General features: G+C 36.0%; 1 protein-coding gene across 3 annotated transcripts in view; it reads left to right on the top strand.

The window, feature by feature from the left end:
• The window catches only part of DCC (DCC netrin 1 receptor), a 1201126-nt gene that overhangs the window by 900034 nt on the left and 279998 nt on the right, over positions 1 to 21094 (top strand). The gene's annotated exons all lie outside the window — the stretch shown is intronic.

Raw genomic sequence — 21094 nt, 5'->3', positions numbered from 1 at the left:
GTAAAAAGGGAAACATCAATGATGCAGAAGACAGAATAGAAAATTGGAGGAACGCAATCCTTTGAGGAGGCAAGAACACACAGGATCCAGTATACAAATGGATGGGCACAGACAATTGAATCTTGGTAAGTTGAGCAAAGGCAGAGAGAACAGGTCTGGATGCTGATATATTAGTCAATTTGAGCTGCAGAGACAATAAATGTAAGTAAAGGTCATCAGAGTGTGAAGGCTTGGAGGAACAAGTATTGAGGATTTCAAAATAGGAAAAAAGGTGGGAAATGGTTATCTCAGATTGTAGAAAAGAAGTCATACTATGCATGACATTATGATTGCTGAGTACTATGGACTGACCATTTGAGACTGGTTGTCATGAATGTAAAGTGAAACTAACCAACACAATCATGTTTGTCTTTCTCCCCATGGTTGATTGCTCAGTTGCTGGCCTGAGGTAGGCAGATAGCTGGGTTTTATTCAGTTTGATGTTTTTCAAGGGAAGAATGGGTCAGGGGGATTAATAATTTTTGCAAAGGAGTAATTAAAAAGAAAACCCATGGATCTAAGCTACCTATGGAAGAAAAAACTGGGCATGGGGCAGAGTGGTGATGGATAACAGAAAAGCAGTAAGGTCAGTGGGCTGTATTATTATCCCAATTTTACAGAGAGAACACTGAGGCTTAGAGAGATGAGATAATATGCCCTAGTGTCACACAGAGAAGGGCTGAGTAGCAGCACAGGGACTTGAGCCCCAGCCAGGGCTGTTGGTCATTTGGACACAATGTTTCAGATAGGGCCCAATGCTAAGGGAAGGGATACAAATCAGAATACAAAAATAAGCCTTGCATTCAAGTGGTTTTAGTTCTCAGGGGGAATTTTTCCCAGGCAAAGGTAAGGTATAGATCAGCAGCTAGGAGACATCAGAACTGTTGGTGGACACCAAAAGTTTTGGTTCTAAAATGTGCTGAGAAAGGAGAGCTAGAAGGAGAATCAAAAGAACACATTTCCCTGACTTTTCGGTTTTTCCTGTAGTGAACCTAAACAGAAGATTCTGTACCTCAAGCTATGTGTTTCTCCCCAGGGGACCTAAAAAACACATCAGTGGGACAGCAGGTTTTTAAGAGAGCACAACTGATACCTCAATAAACTTTAGTAGACAAGCTTAAAAACTTAGGGTATTTTTGAATGTAATTCTGACTTTTCTTCAATTCCAAGTTATATATTTGTTATTAAAAGTTTTAAGTGGGAAAATTGAGATCACTGAAAAGGGTCTTACCTCATCCCTCAAGGGTTGTTGGCCAAACAAACAAATAAACAAAACAAAAAACTAACAAAAAACCCACCTCTAATTATTTAGCAACAGAGTTCTGCAACCGTTAGGAAATTTGTATTAAATTCAGAGAAAATGCAAGTCATAAAACTGGGCATACATTTTATAATCAGTCATTATTAACTTAAATAGTAAATAAGACTAAACCAAATATATATTAGTTAAGTATGGAATAGATGTTGCCAGATAATAGTCTATGTGTGTGTGTGTGTGTGTGTGTGTATATATATATATATTTTTTTTGAGACGGAGTCTCGCTCTGTCACCCAGGGTGGAGTGCAGTGGTGTGATCTTGGCTCAATACAACCTCTGCCTCCTGGGTTCAAGCAATTCTCCTGCCTCAGCCTCCCAAGTAGCTGGAATACAGGTGCGTGCCACTATCCCAGCTAATTTTTTGTATTTTTAATAGAGATGGGGTTTCACCATGTTAGTTAGGAAGGTCTCAATCTCCTGACCTTGTGATCCGCCCACTTTGGCCTCCCATAGTGCTGGGATTACAGGTGTGAGCCACCGTGTCCGGCCAGTCTGAGTATATTTTAAGATATAACTTCTTTAGTTACTAAACTGAATCTGATATATTTTCGTCTTAAAGTTACTTTAGTTTAATCTCATCAAAATGTCCACCAGCATGATGCAATCTTAATATATATATTCAATAACACTCAACAATGAAACCCACTTATTTCATTTATTATGTTGTTCTTTCACATAGAAAATGATAGCCTCCATTAGTTTCCCAAAGCTGTTCAAAACATTACTCAGTCTACTGGAAAACTGTATGTAAAATTGACAGAATCTAAGAGCATCATCTTCATGTTTCCTTAGCATTTTGTATAAAGTGTATGTTGCATACAAATGGATTTGTCAGAAACGTTGAGAAGTATGTTAATAGTAGAAAAAAAGAAAGCATTAAGGAACAATTCCGTATCTTCAGAAAAATAACTTAAGAACATATTATATATCTAATCTTAATGCAACTGGTGGAAATTACCATGTCTTCTACAAATAGCTTTGTCCCAGGGTAAACAGCAAGAAATTCCATTTTATTTTTTTTGTAGTAATGCAAGGTCCTCCTATCTAAACATTTCTCATCTTTCAGAGGAGTCTACTTGACAGACCATTTTGTGTTTCAGCTGAGAGGCAGTAGCTATTAACCAGATTGCTGTCTATTTTATTTTTATAGGGATAAAGTTGAAGAGACTCACACAAAAGGGATTTATATGTGAAGAAATGCCTTATACTGACTTTAAACAAAATTGATATCTTTTTAAAATACAAAGCTGACTGTAGATTTTTATCTTTTATGCATAGCTAAATCTAAATGTTGCAAAGAATATATATTTCCATGTCCATGACTGCAGTATCAACATGTATTTCTCTAGAGATGCCTATATTTCAGTATTTCCAAGTTGGGTTTTGTTTTCTTATACTTCAAAGCAAGGAAAATATATTTGTGTTTCTTTTTAATGCCAACACAGATAATTCCCTTGATGAAATCAAATATAATGGCATTTAAAGAAAACGTTGTTAGTAAAAAAAAAAAAAAAAAAAAAAAAAAAAAAAAAAAAAAAATCCAGATGCTCTCTTAATTTGGAAGGTTTATCAGAAAAAAGGCAATGAAGAATTTAAAGGTTATTTCTGTTATAATCTTGGATTATTTCTTTCATGTGTTTATTCATTAATTAATTTGTTTGTTTAATGATAAATATTCATTGAATATATGCTGTGTAGGAGTCACTTTCTAAACACTTCAGCTCCGTAAGAGTCCTCCAAATTATTTGTCAGCCAAAAAAAACCTCAGCACTTCCATGAATGTCAGCAATCAGTGAGCAACTGGCATATGATAACACCTGGGCTTGAGTAGAGTTTCTGCTCTTCCATGGGAAATTAACTTCTCTACCTATGATAAAGGTAGCAGACACTTTCCCCTTGTCTGTCGTTTAGAGAAGGTTGGGCATTTTCTGACTATACTTAACTTTGATAATAGTCAAGGATTTCAGGGTTTATGAGATAAGAGGTCTATGAAGCTAAACCTTGGAGAAAGGAAAAGTTTGAGGGGCCCCAATTAAAGTTCTCAAGCTTTAAGGAACATAACAATACCTTAAACCAGTTACTTGTTTAAAATGCTGAAGATTTTTCCCTATTCCCCTAACACACACTCTTCTAGTGCATTATTAGTTGCAGTGTTATCTGACCTTTCTTCTATACTTCACCAATTTATGTTCAATTGTTTTATTTTTCTTTATTATTTAAATTAATAATGCTTGGTTGAAAATGTATGTCCAGCATTATGATTTGCATTTTCTCTCAGTATAATATACATTTCCTAATGGTTCCAGACCATTGTTGCTACTTCTGATTCAGTAGGTCTTTAAGCCAGAAATGTTGTGTTTTCAAATAGCAGTCCAAATAGTATAAAGGCAGATGATCTACAGATCCCGCTATAATAAAGTCTCATTAAATAAAAGGTTTCCACACTTTTGTAATGGAATAAAATCTTTTAAAAACAAAGATTTATGTGACATCTTGGTATAATATGCAAAGGCAAAACTATGCAAAAACACAGATTGGTCTCCTTGGGATGAGGGTGATGGTGTACTGGAGCCAGGTTGTACTGTCTTGCAAGAATCAATTGTTAATGTTTTAAGAATGTTGTGAGCCCTATGTTAAACACAGCAATTATTAAAAATTCAATTACATAGCCTTATAATTAAACAAATTATATTAAAGGCAAATGTATCACATATGTTACACCTAACAGTTCCTCATTCTTTTAGTACATTTTACTATTATCTATGCTCTTTAGGTTATTCATATCATATCTGTGGGGTGAAAATACACATCTCCTCCCAGCTCTGTTTTCAGTGACATTGTGCTGGCAGCTTGAAATCGGCCTTCTTGGGTGTATTTGCACCACAAAACTCAGGAAATGCTACAAATTAAAGATTTTTTCACCTACAGAGCCAGATTTTGGACATTTAATAGCTTACTTCTAGAGGAGGCCGGATGCTAGGAGTGCCAGTTTCTAAGCATCTCTCTCAATTCCCTCCGTAGGCTCTAGGACACCACAGGAAAACAAAATGTAGTTTAAAGAAAGGAAAAAAGCTGACTTAATTATATTGTGATTGTGAACATGCAAAGGTAAAAAGAAATCAAAAGGATGGTCAAATTCTTTAGCATGAACACATACATCTTACAAATTTGGTTATGAGACTATGAGCCTTTACTTTTTTCCAGTTCCTTGGAAAAATAGCAATAGACTAGATCCAAATAATTATTCTTCCTGGCCATCTTTTTTTGCAAGCTCCTTTACGTGAAGATGATTACAAAGATGAGACTATATAATCTGTGTATAAGTATCTCCAGATTACATCTTTATTGTTTAGCTTAGGAAATTGTTCCTCCATCTTCATTGTTGTTGATGAATGAGAGACACCTCTACACCTTCTGTGAAATGCAAGTGATCATCTTGCACAACAGTACCACATTCAGCATTTACTTTGGCAAATTTAATTATACACATTTATCCTGCTTACTGTCTATAAGCTATGCTTTTATCTGTAACACTAACATATAATTTGATATGCCCCCAAAGTAGAAGAATTACACAGTGCCTTTAATAATATCTTTCCAATGAATATAAATAATTTCATTAATGATGGATTATTTCAGCCTTTCAAAAATGAAATGATCAGAATTTTTTAATGTTTGTTAGAAAACAAAGTTTTCTTTCCTTAAGGGACTCCAGCTTATCATTTTAAATAATAATGTGTGTAGTCTTGTGTCTATCATTCAGCTATTTATTCATGAATTTAATTTTCTTGATTCATTTAGTCAACAGCTATTATGTACCTATTGTTTAAAAATTAGATACTGATATTCCTGAAGATGCCTTATTTTTAAATAATCTGAAATTTAAATCATCAAAGTAAGGTGTCTGAATTGTAGTATAATAAGCTAAATAGACCAGTTAGTAATTTTTTCCCTTACTTTGAATTATATGTAAAGGGAGCAAATGCTTGCCTTAAGAATTTTCACTTAAAAGTTATAAAGTATTTACAAATTCCATATATGGAGATTCAATTTAGAATACTAAATGAAAAGTGTGTTTCAATCATTCACTTGTATGATTGATTTTTCTCTATAGTTGATAGTAAATTCAGTGATTTTTTGGAAGTATGTATGTGAAGGAAGGATGTAAGTCTGTGACATCATGCAGTCTGAAGTCTACTTTTCCTTGGGGTATTATGTAGATATGTAGATTTTCCTATTATTTTCTTTAATAAAATCATTGTATTTTTTTTTTCTTAGAGTCTTTTCCAGAAACGTAGTTTTGATCTTAGACTTGATTTTTTCCTCCAGACTGAGGAGGACACAGATGTCAAGAAGTTTCCTATGGGATACGACTTGACAGAGGGACACACAACAGGAGTCGGAGGTTACAATAAGAAAATACACTTACTCTGTGACATGTGGGTCTTGTAAGGAACTGACATTGATGGGAAGTGATGCTCTTTAGCCAAAGGAAGCAGTATCTATCATGCTGTCACATCAGATTCGGTTCAAACTAAGCAAACATTTGTGTTACGGTACTATTCTTGGGAAATATATTTATGAATCTGCTCTTGGCTCTTTAGATGAAAAGTCATAAATGATTGTAAAGTACATAAAACAGTACCTGTCATAATAAGCAAATGATAAAATAATTTTATGCTTATTATAGCTATCAACATCTGTATGTGTAAAATAGATAATAAAGCAAGCGTCTCAACAGTGCAGCACATACTATCTTCACTTAATGCAAGTAATCAGCTATCCTTTGCCTGTCTTTGCAGAAGACTGTGGCCAATGATATAATGGGTTTGAGGAGGCTGTTTTCATGAATTAACTAGACTTATTTCAGGTCTGGGTTTTACATTTGATGACTCATTTTCAGAGCCCAAAAAATAATGTTTAAGGGAGTATTAATTGGATTGAAACTTTTAACTGTGTGGGTCTTACACAAATTCTATTTAATCCTCAGTGTGTTAGATGAATTTTCCAGTATTAACAATTTTAATTCATTCTACCTTTATCAGTCTTCAGCCTCTTCTTATCGCATGCACAACAGAAAAACAGAATCACCAAAAATGTATCTTTAGACTGTAATTCTTATTTTGCTGACTCAAAATATGTGCCAAAAGACTGATAAAATTCTGATTTTCCAATAGTTCATTTGACGTTTGAGTCCTTTTACATCCTCTTCAAGCTCATGCATGAACTTTTCTAATGACAGGGATATTTTCGTCTTTAAGCAACCATTTTTGTCATATGTAGGTCTAACTTTCAGAAATTTATATTCGAAGTTCTATCCCTCTATAACGTCTGCTCATTTGTCATAATTGTTTCCCCTGGGACTATAAATAAATCTCATGAGTTTAGTGACTTTCTCTTGTGGCATGACTTTTAATATTTGGGGATGTCTGTCAAGGGACCCCCTCCCCCTTCTCTCCACCAATGCTTCTCTTCTCCAAGTAAAATATTCTTAGTTTCTACAAATATTTCTCTTTGCTTGTCAGCTCCCTACTTGACTTGTCATCCTCCTCTGCATAGTTGCAATTGTCGTGTGACTATTAGGCATCCCTTAAGGGTACGTTTCTCATCTTAAACACAGCATTATTATTCAGATATGCTACAATCACATTGATGTTGTGGGTGGTCACATTATCTTATAGACTTATTATAGATCTGATTTTCCATGAAAACCTATAAGTATTTCATGAATGATGCTGACAAACTTCATGTCATTCTCTTCATGACAGGCTCTGTCTGACTCACATGCAAGACCTCTTCATGTATCTTTGTTAGATTTTATCTTACATTAACCCCACTGCTACAACCTCTCAGGGCACCTTGTGTCTTCATGAACTTATTCAACATCAATAAATGAAGGTTAGTGGTACACCTGGAATGTGCCCAGCTAAATCAAATATGCTAATTCTGTGGCTCAATTATTTGACACACCATTCCAGCATCTTCTCTACCACTTTATTTCATCCACCATACCCAGGCCATATTTTAATCTTGTTTTCTTCTCCTCGAAGGGACTTTCACTAAAAACTTTAAACTTCAAAACCATCCTATATGACAGCCCCTGTGTTCATCTGAATCTCTAATGTCTCCACTCTCAATAAACTGATTAGCTGATAAGCCTCATATTCACCTGTAGTGTCCTCCATATTTCTTTATGTAATTCACAAAAATAATCCAAATATTCTGCTTTACACCAAAATACACATTTTTTTGCCTATATCCAAAAGGTCAAATAATATGCAGGGATAGATCTAGCTCATTTTCATTCAAACTAAAATCATATCAAGAAACAGTTTTCAGTCTTTCCATACATTTTTTCCCTAGAATATTTGAAGCCGATTTATTTAGGTAATTATTCCAGGTTTCCTTTTCATCTTATTTCCTGCAGTTTCAAGGTCAATATATTTATCATATTTTCATTCAAAGCCATAACAAAAATGAGTGATAAACAGAAAAATGATTTTCCTGCTTGACTTCCAATTTATTCTGCTGAACTATAATCTAATTTTACTTAAAACTCTTCCGAGTTACCTTTGTGAATAATTCACCAAGCATGTGAACCACTGCTTATATAACTTCGTGATTGTTATAAACATCTTTTTTATGTGGCATAGTTCAGGGCTCGAACCAAAAGTAAGATACAGGAATGAAGCAAATATGTTTCTCATTCTTTCTCATCTCAAAATGTATTGGCCAGGCCAGGTACAGTGGCTCAAGCCTGTAATCCCAGCACTTTGGGAGGCTGAGGTGGGTGGATCACCTGCAGTCAGGAGTTTTATATCAGCCTGGCCAACATGGTGAAACCCCGTCACTACTAAAAATACAAAAATTAGGACCAGGCGCAGTGGCTCATGCCTGTAATCCCAGCACTTTGGGAGGCCGAGGCGGGCAGATCATCTGAGGTCAGGAATTCGAGACCAGCCTGACCAACATGGAGAAACCCCATCTCTACTAAAAATACAAAATTAGCTGGGCATGGTGGTGCATGCCTGTAATCCCAGCTTCTCTGGAGGCTGAGGCAGGAGAATCGCTTGAACCCGGGAGGCAGAGGTTGCAGTGAACTGAGATTGTGCCATCGCACTCCAGCCTAGGCAACAAGAGTGAAACTCCATCTCAAAATAAAATGAAATAAAAAATACAAAAATTAGCCTGGCATAGTGTTGGTCACCTGTAGTTCCAGCTACTTGGGAGGCTGAGACAGGAGAATCACTTGAACCCAGGAGGCAGAGGTTGCAGTGCCTAAGATCACAGCACTGCACTCCAGCCTGGGCAATAGAGTAAGACCCTGTCTCAAAAAAAAAAAAAAAAAAAAAAGTATTGGCCAGTCAGGTGTTTTTCTTTCTGCTTCAGGACCCCAGATATCACTCAACCCCTGGCCCAGTGTCTCACATAAATCATAAGTACGCCCTGTGAAAACCCTCATTCTCTTAAACAGTGACTTAGGGTGACGTGTTTAAAAGAACATTAGTTATAAAATCATCCAAGCCCCTTATTTTCAAGACTATGTAAAATATAGGCACATCCAAATCCCTTGGCAATTTAGTGACAAACCTGAAATCTCACTCCAGTTTTTTACCTAAACCAGTGCTTACTCTGTATTATATCAAAAGAAAACACTGAGGAACACACATGTGGCTTCTCAGTGAAGTGATAATGCCTTTCAATAGCTAGATCTCTTGAAGAAGTAACAATTTGCTCTGTAATTATCGATTTAAAGCTGAAGCTTTTGATGACTGGATGGTTTGTCCCTTTCTTCTTCTCTTCCTCCTTGTAAGTATATTCATTCTATCACTTACACAAGACAAATATGTGTCACAAAGGGACAGTCATATAATTTTTGTTTGAAAAACCTCATAAGTATGAGGACGGGTGCCCTCTAGATAGCCAATTTCCATTCTTTTCCTTCTAATGTTAATGATGTTATTTGAAGTTATTGGATGCACAGCATCAAATGTCATTATTTCAAATGACTTCATGATACAGGGTTCATTGTGTAAGGAATATCAAGTAGAGGTTCTCAGGTGTTGTCCCTTTAAAATGCAAGGGGAGAAATGCAATTGCTATTTATTATTTAGTTACCTAATGCCTGCCCATCATGTCTTTTTGAATTTGGCCCGATAACTTATAATTAAAAGACTCATTATCCCTGCTGGATGTGGGCACAAATTCACATTATTTCCATGGAAGCCTGTCTGCTGTCTCACTTTAATGAAAATTTAAACCCTTTAGAATGACATGCGATGCTTGGAATTATTTATCTTTTATCTGAGTAGAGTTACAAGAAGAAAGAACTCCTAGAAAAATAAGTCACTATTTCTTTCTGCAGATTCTTGTCTTCCAAGTAAGCATTCTTTTTTGTTTGTTTGCTTCTGGAAAGATTGACGGAGAAAACTATGAAGTATCAGTTAGAGCAGAAAAAATTATGGACTTTCCCCTCTGTGCGCTTTCAACCTGGTATTTGGCTGTCTTTTGTGCATGTAGTAAAATATACATAACACAAAATTTACCATTTCAACAGTTTTTAAGTGTAGAATTCATTGACATTAAGTATATTCATATTGTTTGTAACCATCAACATCATCCATATCCAGAACTTTTTCATCATCTCAAACAAACTCTACACCTCTTTAACAATACATTGCCATTCTTCTCTTTCCTAAGAACCTGGTAACCACTATTCTACTTTCTGTCTCTGAATTTGCCTATTCCAGGTACTTCAAACAAATGGAATTACACAACATTCGTCCTTTGGTGTCTGGTTTATTTTGACATGTTTCTGAGATCCATGCATGGTATTTAATATTATGGTAATTTTTTTGCTAAGTATAATTCCATTGAATGGATATACCAAAGTATCTTTGATGAACATTGGATTGTTTCCATTTCAAGGATATTACAGATAAAACTGCTGCAACACTGTTGGAAAAGACTTTACTGGACATAAACTTTGTCTCACGTAGATATTTAGAAGCAAAACTACTGAATCAGAATTTACATATATGTCTTACTTGATTAGAAATAATTTTCCTAAATGATTATAACATTTTGAATTAGCAACAGAGGTATATGGAAATTCCAGTTGTCCAATCCCAACCAACACATGGAATTGGTCGACATCTTAATTTTAGCAAATCTAATAGGTATACAGTTACATCACCTTGTGGCTTTAATTTGTATTTCTCCAATAACTAAAAGTGTTGAATATCTTTTCATATATTTGACCATTTGAAGATTTTATTTTGCACATTATTTTAGGTTGAATTGTTAATCTTCTAAATTATCAATGTATAGAAATTTTTTACACATTTTAGAAAAACATTTTTATCGTATTTTGGTATTGTTAACATTTTCTACAAATTGGAGGCTTACCTCTATAAGTTGGAGGATTTGGTATTGTTAGTATTTTATACAAATTGGCGGCTTACCTTTTTACTTTTTAAATGCCGTCTTTTGATGAGCAGATGCTGTTTTTATTTTGTTAAAGTCTGAGTTATTGATTTTGACCTTTTGTGATCTACTTAAGAAAGTTTTGTTTGCCCCAAGGTATAAAGACATTCTTCTATGTTTTACTAGCTTTTTACATTTAAGTCCGTGACACACCTTGAATTAATTTTTGTGTATAGATTAAGGAAGGGGCCAAGGTTATTTATATAGGTATCCAGTTTTGTTGGCACCATTTATTAAAAGAGTCCTCTTTCCTCATTGAATTATTTAGTGCCTTCCTTGAAAACAGTTGACCATATATGTATGCACATTTGTGTCTATTTCTGGATCTTATTCTGTTCTATTGATCTATTTGTTTATCCCTATGGTAGTACCATGTAGTCTTATTTGCTATATCTTTATAGCTCATCTTGAAATCAAGCAGTATTAAGTACTCTAATATGGTTCTTTTTTTTCCAAAATGGAATGCAACTATTCATTTATGTTTAAAACCATTACTCTCCACAAATATATATACATATAATATATTCTACTGAGAGTACAGATCTTTATATATATGATCATTATATGTATGATGAGATCATTATATATATGATCTGGACACCCAGTAGAATCTAGATCATTAGATTCTCCTTCATAGTTAAACAATGCAAAGCTTATAGAACATTATACTAAATATGTGGGTGTATGGGTGACTGAGATAAAATACAAAAAAGGCTAAATGTTTTTGAGGTACCTGCTATATGCCAGTATCCCGCAAAGTGTTTTATATATCTTGACATATTTGAATTTAATTTTCACAAAAATTCTCTGAGGTAGTTATTGTCTCCATTAGTGGATGAACAAAGTAAGGGTTAGAGAAGTAATTTGTTCAAAATATTTAACTCGAATTCCTTTCATCCTCGATGGTCACAGCCAATCAGTAGGCATATTGAGTGCTCATGCAGGGTGCCTGCTTTGTGGTTGACAGCTGGATTTTCAGCTAGTGACAGGTTTGCTATATTAACCTAGTCAGTTGTCACACTGACTAAAAATAGAATTCAGAGAGTAGTTTTAATAATTCTGTGACAACTCAGTATACCTTCCATAAAAAAATGCATCCAAAAGTACATTATTTATAAGTGAGTTCTTGTGAAAGAAATCAAATTATAATTCCCATTGTTTTACAAAATCATTATTGAGTATACAAAGTTAAATAAAGATAACATTTATTTCATCAAAAAATGTCTGACAAACCGAGCTGCTGGCGTTAAGCATTACTAGTTGTGAAATTATGTATTAGTCACCAAATCAATTTAAATAAACAACTAGATTATCATCTTGCCACCACTGAAAACAAAGACCTTAGCACAGAATCAGATTTAATCTTCAGATCTATTACTTACCAAGAAGACCTAAGAACACAATTTGTTTGAAACCTTTAAACCTATTACTTTCTAAAAGAATATCATGGAGCACTGTGCTTGACCTTCACAGGATAAACTTTGTAGATGTCAGGGGTTCAAAGCAATTTGTTTCTTATATTCCTTGAATTTATCTACTATATATTGCTGAGTATTTCCTTCAAGACAGCTGTTTTTACTTATGACACACAGAAATGCATTACATTTGGGAGAATTGCATTTGATTCTACTCTTCTAATCGATATTCTAATTTATTATCTGATATGTAGTGTTGGGTTCTAGGTGAATCATGGCTCCTAGAATTGTTCAATGTGAACACTTTATTGATGAGAGATGTTACATTTACATATGGTAGTTGTGTTCCATAAGACTATTTAACTATTTTAGAATTATGTTCACAATGAGACATTAATCTTGTAGTTATGCATATTAATCCTTATAAAGCTCTATGATATACACAGAATTGAAATATTTCCATTTTCATTTAAGATGAAGAAACAAGAATCAGAGATATTGATGTTTGTCCAAGCTCTCACACATTTCAGGGGTCCCTTATTTTTCTTATAAGCCTTATAATACTAGTAAACACTGAAAATGTAAAGATATATGAGAAGTATGAGAAATATCATTGCAACTAAGGAACTCAGAGCCTAGAGGACTGAGACAAGCAGCCAAACATGTAAAAGTGAAATTGAAAAAATGCTGTCATACAGGTATACTAGGAGGAGAGGAGAACCTCATTGCATGGGTAAATTTTCCTACATAAAGTGAACCCAGAGCAATCAGACAGCTAATATTTATTGAAAGGAACAATGTCTGTTACGTGTCATGTACATTAGCCATACCTTGTATTATTTAACCGTCACAAAACTCCAGCAAACTATCACAAGGACAAAAAACCAAACATCGCATGTTCTCACTCATAGATGGGAATTGAAGAATGAGAACACTTGGACACAGGAAGGGGGACATCACACACCGGGGCCTGTAGTGGGGTGGGGAGCGGGAGGAGGGATAGCATTAGGAGATATACCTAATGTAAATGACGTGTTAATGGGTGCAGCACACCAACATGGCACATGTTTACATATGTAACTAACCTGCAGGTTGTGCACATGTACCCTAGAACTTAAAGTATAAAAAAAAAAAAAAAAAAAAAAAAAAAACTCCAGCAAAGCCCACTGCTATTCTCCATTTTATAGTTATAGAAACTGGAGGCAAGAAAAACCTAAAGAATAGAAAAGATGAAATGACCCTTCATGATTCCTCCCAGGTATATCATTTTGGGGTTTTTCAAACCACAGAGTCACTGCACCATGAGTTGCTGCAGTTTTCTTCCTTGTTTCCAGTTAATCATATTCTCTGCTCTAGGATCTTTAGTGATAGCTGCTGTTGCAAAAGGCCAGGATGAGAGATGATGGTTGTGCTGATAAGTGAGTGAATTCACGGAGCAGAGACAGAAATGAGGGAGAACACACCCAGAGAAAGGTCCACAGGGGCTTATATCATTTGGCCCTTTGATTGGTGTTTTTGACGTGAATACAAAGAAAAATGTTTGAAAATGTCAGACAAAACCTCATTGATTTTCTACCTTGAGTAGACGAATTCAAATGTTTTGATTGCTTAATATTTGATCCCAGGAATCAGAGTTGTGGGAAAAGATCTCCAATTTTTCTTGGTTTCAATTCAAGGGTGTTCAAAATGATATACAGTATTTCACATGGCCTATTCAAAAAATTATTTTATTTTGAATAACCAAGGGCTGATAATATAATTCATGCCTTTTATCTTAGCATGTAAAAGTGCTACGTAAGTAGAATGGTAGCATAATCCACATTTTAATCAGAACAAGGACAGAGCAATGAAGGCAATGCTTTTTATTTTATTTTTGTTAGAGGAGAATGGTGAGAAAATGTGTAAAAACATTTAGACATTCAAAATTCTAGTTCTAGAGTAAAAAACAAAACAACAAAACACTTCTTCCCAATGTGTAATATGCAATCAAAAGCAGTCATGCCTCTACTGTTTTCCAGAAGAATAAATGTGAAAGTTATAAATACTGTGAAAGTTATAATTACTTTTATATTAGACTAGATTTTTTTCTGGGGATGTTTTTAAAAGGGGAAGAAAAATCAGATAAACTTATAGACATGCTCATATTTAAAAATAAATGAAAAAGCCCCAAAAACAGTCAATAGCAAGCTTCCATCTTTACTCCTTACACTGAATATTTTCCCATTTCTGAGGCTGCCTCAATTCATCTTATGTCTTATCAAGAATTGTGGGATCAACAATCATCTCTGTGATTGTCATAGTTACAATAAATTTTATATATGAAAAGCAGAGGAATAAAAGCTACCAATCCTGGGTTTACCACTGAAAGGATCAGAAGGGAGCTGTCCCATGTTATCCAGGTAGGAATATTTGTAGACAGTGTATTAAAAAGTGATCTTCAAGGCATAAAAGATCTTGGTGTCAGACTCAATATTAAGTCCCTCTTTTCATTTGCTTGACATTTTATAGTTAATTAACAATCTAACCTTTGTTTCCCTTATCTGTAAAATGAGACTAATGCTAGGTTCCAACTCTCATGAGATTGTCGTTGGGACTAAATAAGATAATGCCTCTAAATGCACAGCACCTAAATAGTTTGTCATGTCATTTTTATTATTTAATATTTCCATTTTTCTCTGAGGCTATGGCTACACTCACAAACTGGCTTGTCAGATTCTATTTTTAAAAAGATTGCATTTAGTCGATCCACTTTTCAGATATTTGTAATAATTACAGATAACATTTTCACTTTCAGAGAGTCTTGTACTGATTGCATATTGTTTAAATGCATAGAAGTATTGTTAGGGCACCAGCCTATGCTCTTGGTGCAGAAGAGCCACTGAAATGTGCCAGGGAGTTGGAAAGTTCTCAGCAATGTTACTTACCTCCTTGGTAACCAAGATCTTTGAGCTTCTGAAAGGACCTTAGTTCCCACAAACAATTTGACCCTGAGGCTGGGAAGCAATGGTATTCCAGGAGAATGGATGAGAGTGATCAAAGGCAGAGAGATGAGGAGGTGTAAGGTGAAGTCTAAAGGTGGGGCTTGAGAAGGTGGCTTGGTATCTTAAATTTGTGACTGTCAAGAGCTAGGCTGAGCTGGAGAAATCTGACCTGCTTGAGGTCAGAGTAGCCATTAGCTGATCAAGAAAACAAGCAGAGATGAAAGTGACAGTCAAGCCTTTAATCACTGAACTGCAATTGTACAAGCAAGAGGTTAACCAGAGAACACACCCATTCTCCCCAGTCCCGCTTTCCCCCACGGAGCAGCACCTGTGGAGGGTTGAGTGGACCGACACAGACAAGGGGTTGTCTCCCTGATGAGGGAGCTCTGAACCAAAGCTTCCTGCAGTTTCATGGTCCCTGGGGCTGCAGAGCTGGAGAGCAAAGAGTTAAGAATGGGAAATTACTGCATACTGAGAGTGGAGAAAAGTGTCTTCAAGGTTTTCTTCTGCTTCCCCCATAAAGAGAACCAGGCAGAGGTACCTCTGCTTGAAGGCCCAGACAAAGAACCTCTGAATGATGGTGCCTGGGCTGGAAATACAGATATGCATAAGAGCATGGCCAGCCAGGGCGAGTCAGTCCTTGCCTGCAACTTCCTTCGGAGGTTGCAGTGGCTGCGCACCAAGTCTGGTGTGGGGAAGGCAGGTTCCCTCCATGTGATCTGCCAGGCAAAGCCTTTTTGACTGATCATGGCCAGGTCTGGAAAATCACACATGGAGTTTTAGCTAGAAGCCAGACTCCTCAATAGAAGGTAGTCCTGTAGATCTCCAGTAATAGTATTCGGTCAGGAAAAGAGGAAGTCAAATTGTCCCTGTTTGCAGATGACATGATTGTATATTTAGAAAATCCCATCGTCTCAGCCCAAAATCTCCTTAAGAAGGGGAACTTCTTAAAGCATGCTCAGTCTTTTTGAAAAGTTTTCCTGCTTCTCTTTAGTTGCAACAAAATTTTTCAAACAGAGAAGAAATGGTGGGCTTGTAGTAAAGAACAAACGGGAAGACTGAGTCTTAATCAATCACTGGTAACAAGGGGAAACTACAGCAGCTGCAAATTTCAAGGGAAGACAAGTGTGTTAAAACATTTGATTTAGAAAGTAAAAGAGAGTTAATTGGCTAGTGTAGACCGTAAACAACCTACAAAAAGACCTATCTGCTTAATGATATAAGTTTCCAATGGGATAGCCGGGAAGATACTACTTTGTTGTTGTTCTAAATTGCATTTAGGACTAAATGAATTGGCATACATAAAACACCTAACACATTATCTAAAACGTAGTATTTATTCAATCGATATCTGCTCCATTTTCCCAGGTAAGCTGAAGAGGGATAAATATTAAAAATGACTTAATCAGTGAATATATATTAGATACCTACTACTGTAAGCTTTCTTCATGATAAGGTAAGGCCATTGCCTGTAAAGAGTATTAATTCTTTTTGGGGACATAGAAAATGAAATTTAACCCCATCATGATAGTATCTAAGAACCAAATAAATGCAAGAAAGTAATAGGATACTACTGTCAATGACAACCTGTTGTTGGCATTAAGAGTTTACATATCTCTACAAAATATGCTGGACAGGCCCTGATACACACCATGGGTCAGTTTTCCAAAAAAAGGTGCCAGTGTAACATTATCCAGTCTTTCATATACTCTTTATAGGCACTGAATAAAATTATCCTTATCCTCCCTTGGGGATAAAGGTGTCCAGACCTGTGATGACAAGTAGGGGTGTGTGTGTGTGTGTGTGTGTGTGTGTGTGTGTGTGTATGTATGTGTGTGTATGTGTGTGCATCTGGCCAGTGAACTTGCAGGGTGCAAGCTCTCACTTGTCAGTGCTCATTCTGAGATATGGCAGTACTGTAAGTGGTAGGTGAGAGGACCCCAAAGCTATAAAAGTTGTCTGATTATGATTCAAGAAGAAACATTTTTAACATGTTGAACTGATATGACTCAAAGCTGTGAGAGTTTCTGGATTAAAAAGAAAAGCAGAATGATGAGAAAACAGTCCTATTTTGGTTTATGTGGCACAGATGCTGGCAAGGAAGGAAACGTCACTTGAGCTGTCAAGGAGTCAGGTCCTCATTAGGAGTGTGAAGACAACTTCTGACTGTACTGTGGATTTTCTGTGGAAAGAAAGTAAACACCTCTTTCTTAAAGAAGAAGAATCACGTAGCACAGCTGGGAAGACACTTCAAAAGTGACCATAGAGAAACATATCAATCCAAACCCTGAGAGTTCAGGAAGGAATTGGTGCTTGGCTGCTGTCTTTAGCAATCACGTTTTAAGGATCTCCTTGTGCCAGACATTGCAAATCATTTCAAAGTCTTACCAAGGAGACAGGTATTATTCTCTAACCCACCAGAGGCTAACAAATGAGATGAGACAGGGACTAGTTGCCCTTTTGTTTCTGAACTGTTCACAGTAGCTTCCATATCTGTTTAATCAAAGGATGTAAACTTGGCAAATTCAGAATGCTCTCTGGGAATAAGCAAATTTGCTGGCAGATTATGTGGTTTAAGAAGCTGCAAGGAAACTTAAGGCTGCTGAACGCTTGGAAACTATTGGCAGGATTCAGGCTCTACCTCTGAGATTATCATGGAGTATTAACGATATAATGTTTGTATACAAAACAGGGTCACTCAACTGAAGTGAAGGGTTAAGAACAACAGGTCTGACTCCCAGATTCAGCTGATTCCTCTGAAGAAATGTAAATGTAAAAGTCTTCTCTTTGTTTTTATTAAATCTTTCATAAACTCAACACACAAATCTGCTCGTTAGGCAAAAAAGCAAGCTATGAACTGTCCTCAGAAGTTAACTTGACAAATGCAATGCCCTAAAATTCTAAGCAATCATCAAAAGCAACAGATAGGTTCCCAGATGATTATGAAAAATAGGAGTTTGTTTCTGCATAATATACACAGTTTTATATCATTAGATATCAGGCTATTACACTGCAGCAGATGTAACCAGATGTGACAGATTTTTCAGTTCACTTTCTCTTGTCACATTGAGCTTTATTCTTTCCACCATGGAAAATGGAATGTTCTTCACTGGAAGTTTGATACTTTATTATCTTAATTTCATTTTATAAATTTGAAAAGTATTTCCCTTTAAAATAGGAATCACCTACAGAAGGGATGATGCTCCACTTCCAGTATCTGTTATTGCATGGACTTACACGTAAAAACCAGTGATAGGGTTCCTATGACCAAGTAGCTCCATGTAATCCTCAGGATAATTTTATAGGATTTGAACCAAGTGCCCTAGTACAGATATGTTTTGTTGATCTATTGTTATGGAACATACCACCTTAAAACTTAGTGGCTGAAAACAATAACTTATTATCACTTGTGATTTTGTGTGTTGACTAGGTTCAGCTGTGTGGTTCTTCTGCTTTATGTGATGTAAGCAAGGGCTATATCTAGGAGTTTGACTTGACTGAAGCATACAAGATGACTTACTTGCATTATTGGCAGCTGGTGTTGGCTTTGTTGGGAACTCATTTGGGACTGTTCACTTATGTGCCTCTTGTCTCCATGTGGCCTCTCCTCGAGGCTTGGGCTTCTCACAGTATGGCAGCCGGATTTCAAGAGGGAGTGCACCAAGTGGGATGGGATTATCACAAAGCTATAGTTCATTGGGGTCCCTTTATAGAGGCTAGAAGTCACAATTTGGAATCTGGTTTACATATTCCTAATTCATCTTTACCCTAAAATCACAGTGTGTGATACTGTCTATGAGATACCCAAATTTAGACTGCCTATACTATATTAAGTCATTCATCCTGCCTTTAGGGGATAAAAGCAATATATCCTATTACTTTAATGATTAAACATTTTAATGTTCTCAATCTAAATGTGAATTAGCATCAGTGGTGGCTTAGTTACACTTGTGATCTTTAAATTTTCTCACTTCTGCCTGAACCTCAGTTTCGTGGGAAAATGTAATTAGAGTCATATATTTGGATGCCAAAAATACCATCTTACTATAGCCCATGCTAGAAGAAATCTAAGAATTCACCTAATTCACCCCCTATATTTTTGCAGAAAAGAAGCTGAAACCTGTGAAGTTACGATTTGTTCAAATCTTCCTTCCCCATTTCAATCAGAGCTGCTTCTCTGTCATCTGCTTTATGTATTGTGACTCAGGTATAATTTTATTTGGAATCTAAGTCCAATAAAATAAAGTTTGAGAAAGAAGCAGCATAGTTAGTGGTTAAAAGCACAGACTGTGAAGGCAGACTACCTTAGGCTGTGATCTGTATGCTCTGTGCCTTTACTCATTTGTTATGTGTGGAAAAGTAACATCATCTGCCCTACAGAGTTTTTGTGGGTATCCATGAGCTCACGTTGGTAATGTGCTTGGAACTGTTTCTAGCACATGAATAGCATTATGTAAGCACTGGTGAAATAAATACATTTCCTTGAAGTAATGAGAGATGCAGAAAAACATAAGATATGTCGGTTTACAGTTCAAATTCAGGCCCTAGGAGTATAATGTTTCCCCTTTCAATGATATATTTTTAGGCATAGAGTCTGTCTCCATAAGCAAGTCTAATACAGATATCTAATATAGATTTAATAGTAAAAGATTTAACAGTGATCCTTGTGTATCAGTTAGAATACCTTAGACTGGAAAGAACAAAACACTCAACAGTCTTAAGCAATAAGGAGTATCTTATTTTCTATCTCTATGCAAATGCCAAGGTCACAGTCATACCTTGAGTTTTAATTGTCAGGCTTTCATAGTTTAGTTTATATCTTCTTCATCCTGACTCCCTGGCTACCTCAGGCTGTAAGCCTCTCAGAGTGACTCCTGGAGTTGGCTGAGCATTTTGGATACCTTCACAGGTCTGCCTGGATGTCAGCTGTCATGCTTTCTCAGGTTCCTACCTAACACCATGTCTGCTACTCAGGGCACACTTATGATTTTGAATAGTTCTCCCTGAGGCTTGCAGTCATCATGACGTTTACCCAGGGGTGAAAGCATGGGTCCCCTCATTTCTCAGATTTCTCCTTAACCTTTTGGATTTCTGTTACTTGCCACTACTGTTCTTAGAATCAGTCAGGAGGCCAGGCTCTAGCACCCTTCTTTGAGACTCATTAAAATCTAATCTATTTCTATTTCAGCTGAGGCAAATTTTATTCTCAAGCAGGGGTTGTCTGGCTATTTACTCATTTTCTTTCAAATCTAATATTTATAGCCCTAACTATTAACTGGCTTCCTAGGATTTCATCTTTTACATATTAAAATAATCAGCTATCTTGTGTGTATGTGGGAGGAGGTTGTCAGAACATCGCTACTTGGATGTGGAAAAGGGTCAGGCAACAAGGAAATGCAATGATAAATATCTCAGCTCATATTTCTTTATTTTATCTGGACTAATGCAGTCACTTAGTGAAGAAAAATATAGGTGAATTAAAAGTAAAAAAATATATATTTAAATAAACCAGGACAACACCATAGACAATGTTGCCTCATGGACATTTATTATTAACTCAAATATTTGTGTAGAACTGCTATGAGAATTCAGAATGTATTTCAAGGCTGAGGTGGTCCAGAACGGTTTCACAAAGCAGGATTTTTATATAATTCATGAATAATGACTATAAGTTGCATGGGAATGGAGAGTAGCATTGCATGGTACATTTTTAGTAGTAGAATAGCAGAATTAATTACATAAAGCCTGGGTATTATAAAGTGTGTTTGAACAGTAGCAGATGGAACAGTTGCCTAGAGTTGGGAATTCATGGAAATAAGTCCAAGCTGGGGCTCTAAATGCAGTTAGAAAAGAAG

This window comes from Hylobates moloch, unplaced genomic scaffold, assembly GCF_009828535.3.
Source record: "Hylobates moloch isolate HMO894 unplaced genomic scaffold, HMol_V3 SCAFFOLD_5, whole genome shotgun sequence".
Taxonomy (NCBI): Eukaryota; Metazoa; Chordata; class Mammalia; order Primates; family Hylobatidae; genus Hylobates; species Hylobates moloch.
Note: the sequence above shows the minus strand (reverse complement) of the source record. Positions and strands in the feature narration are given on the sequence as shown.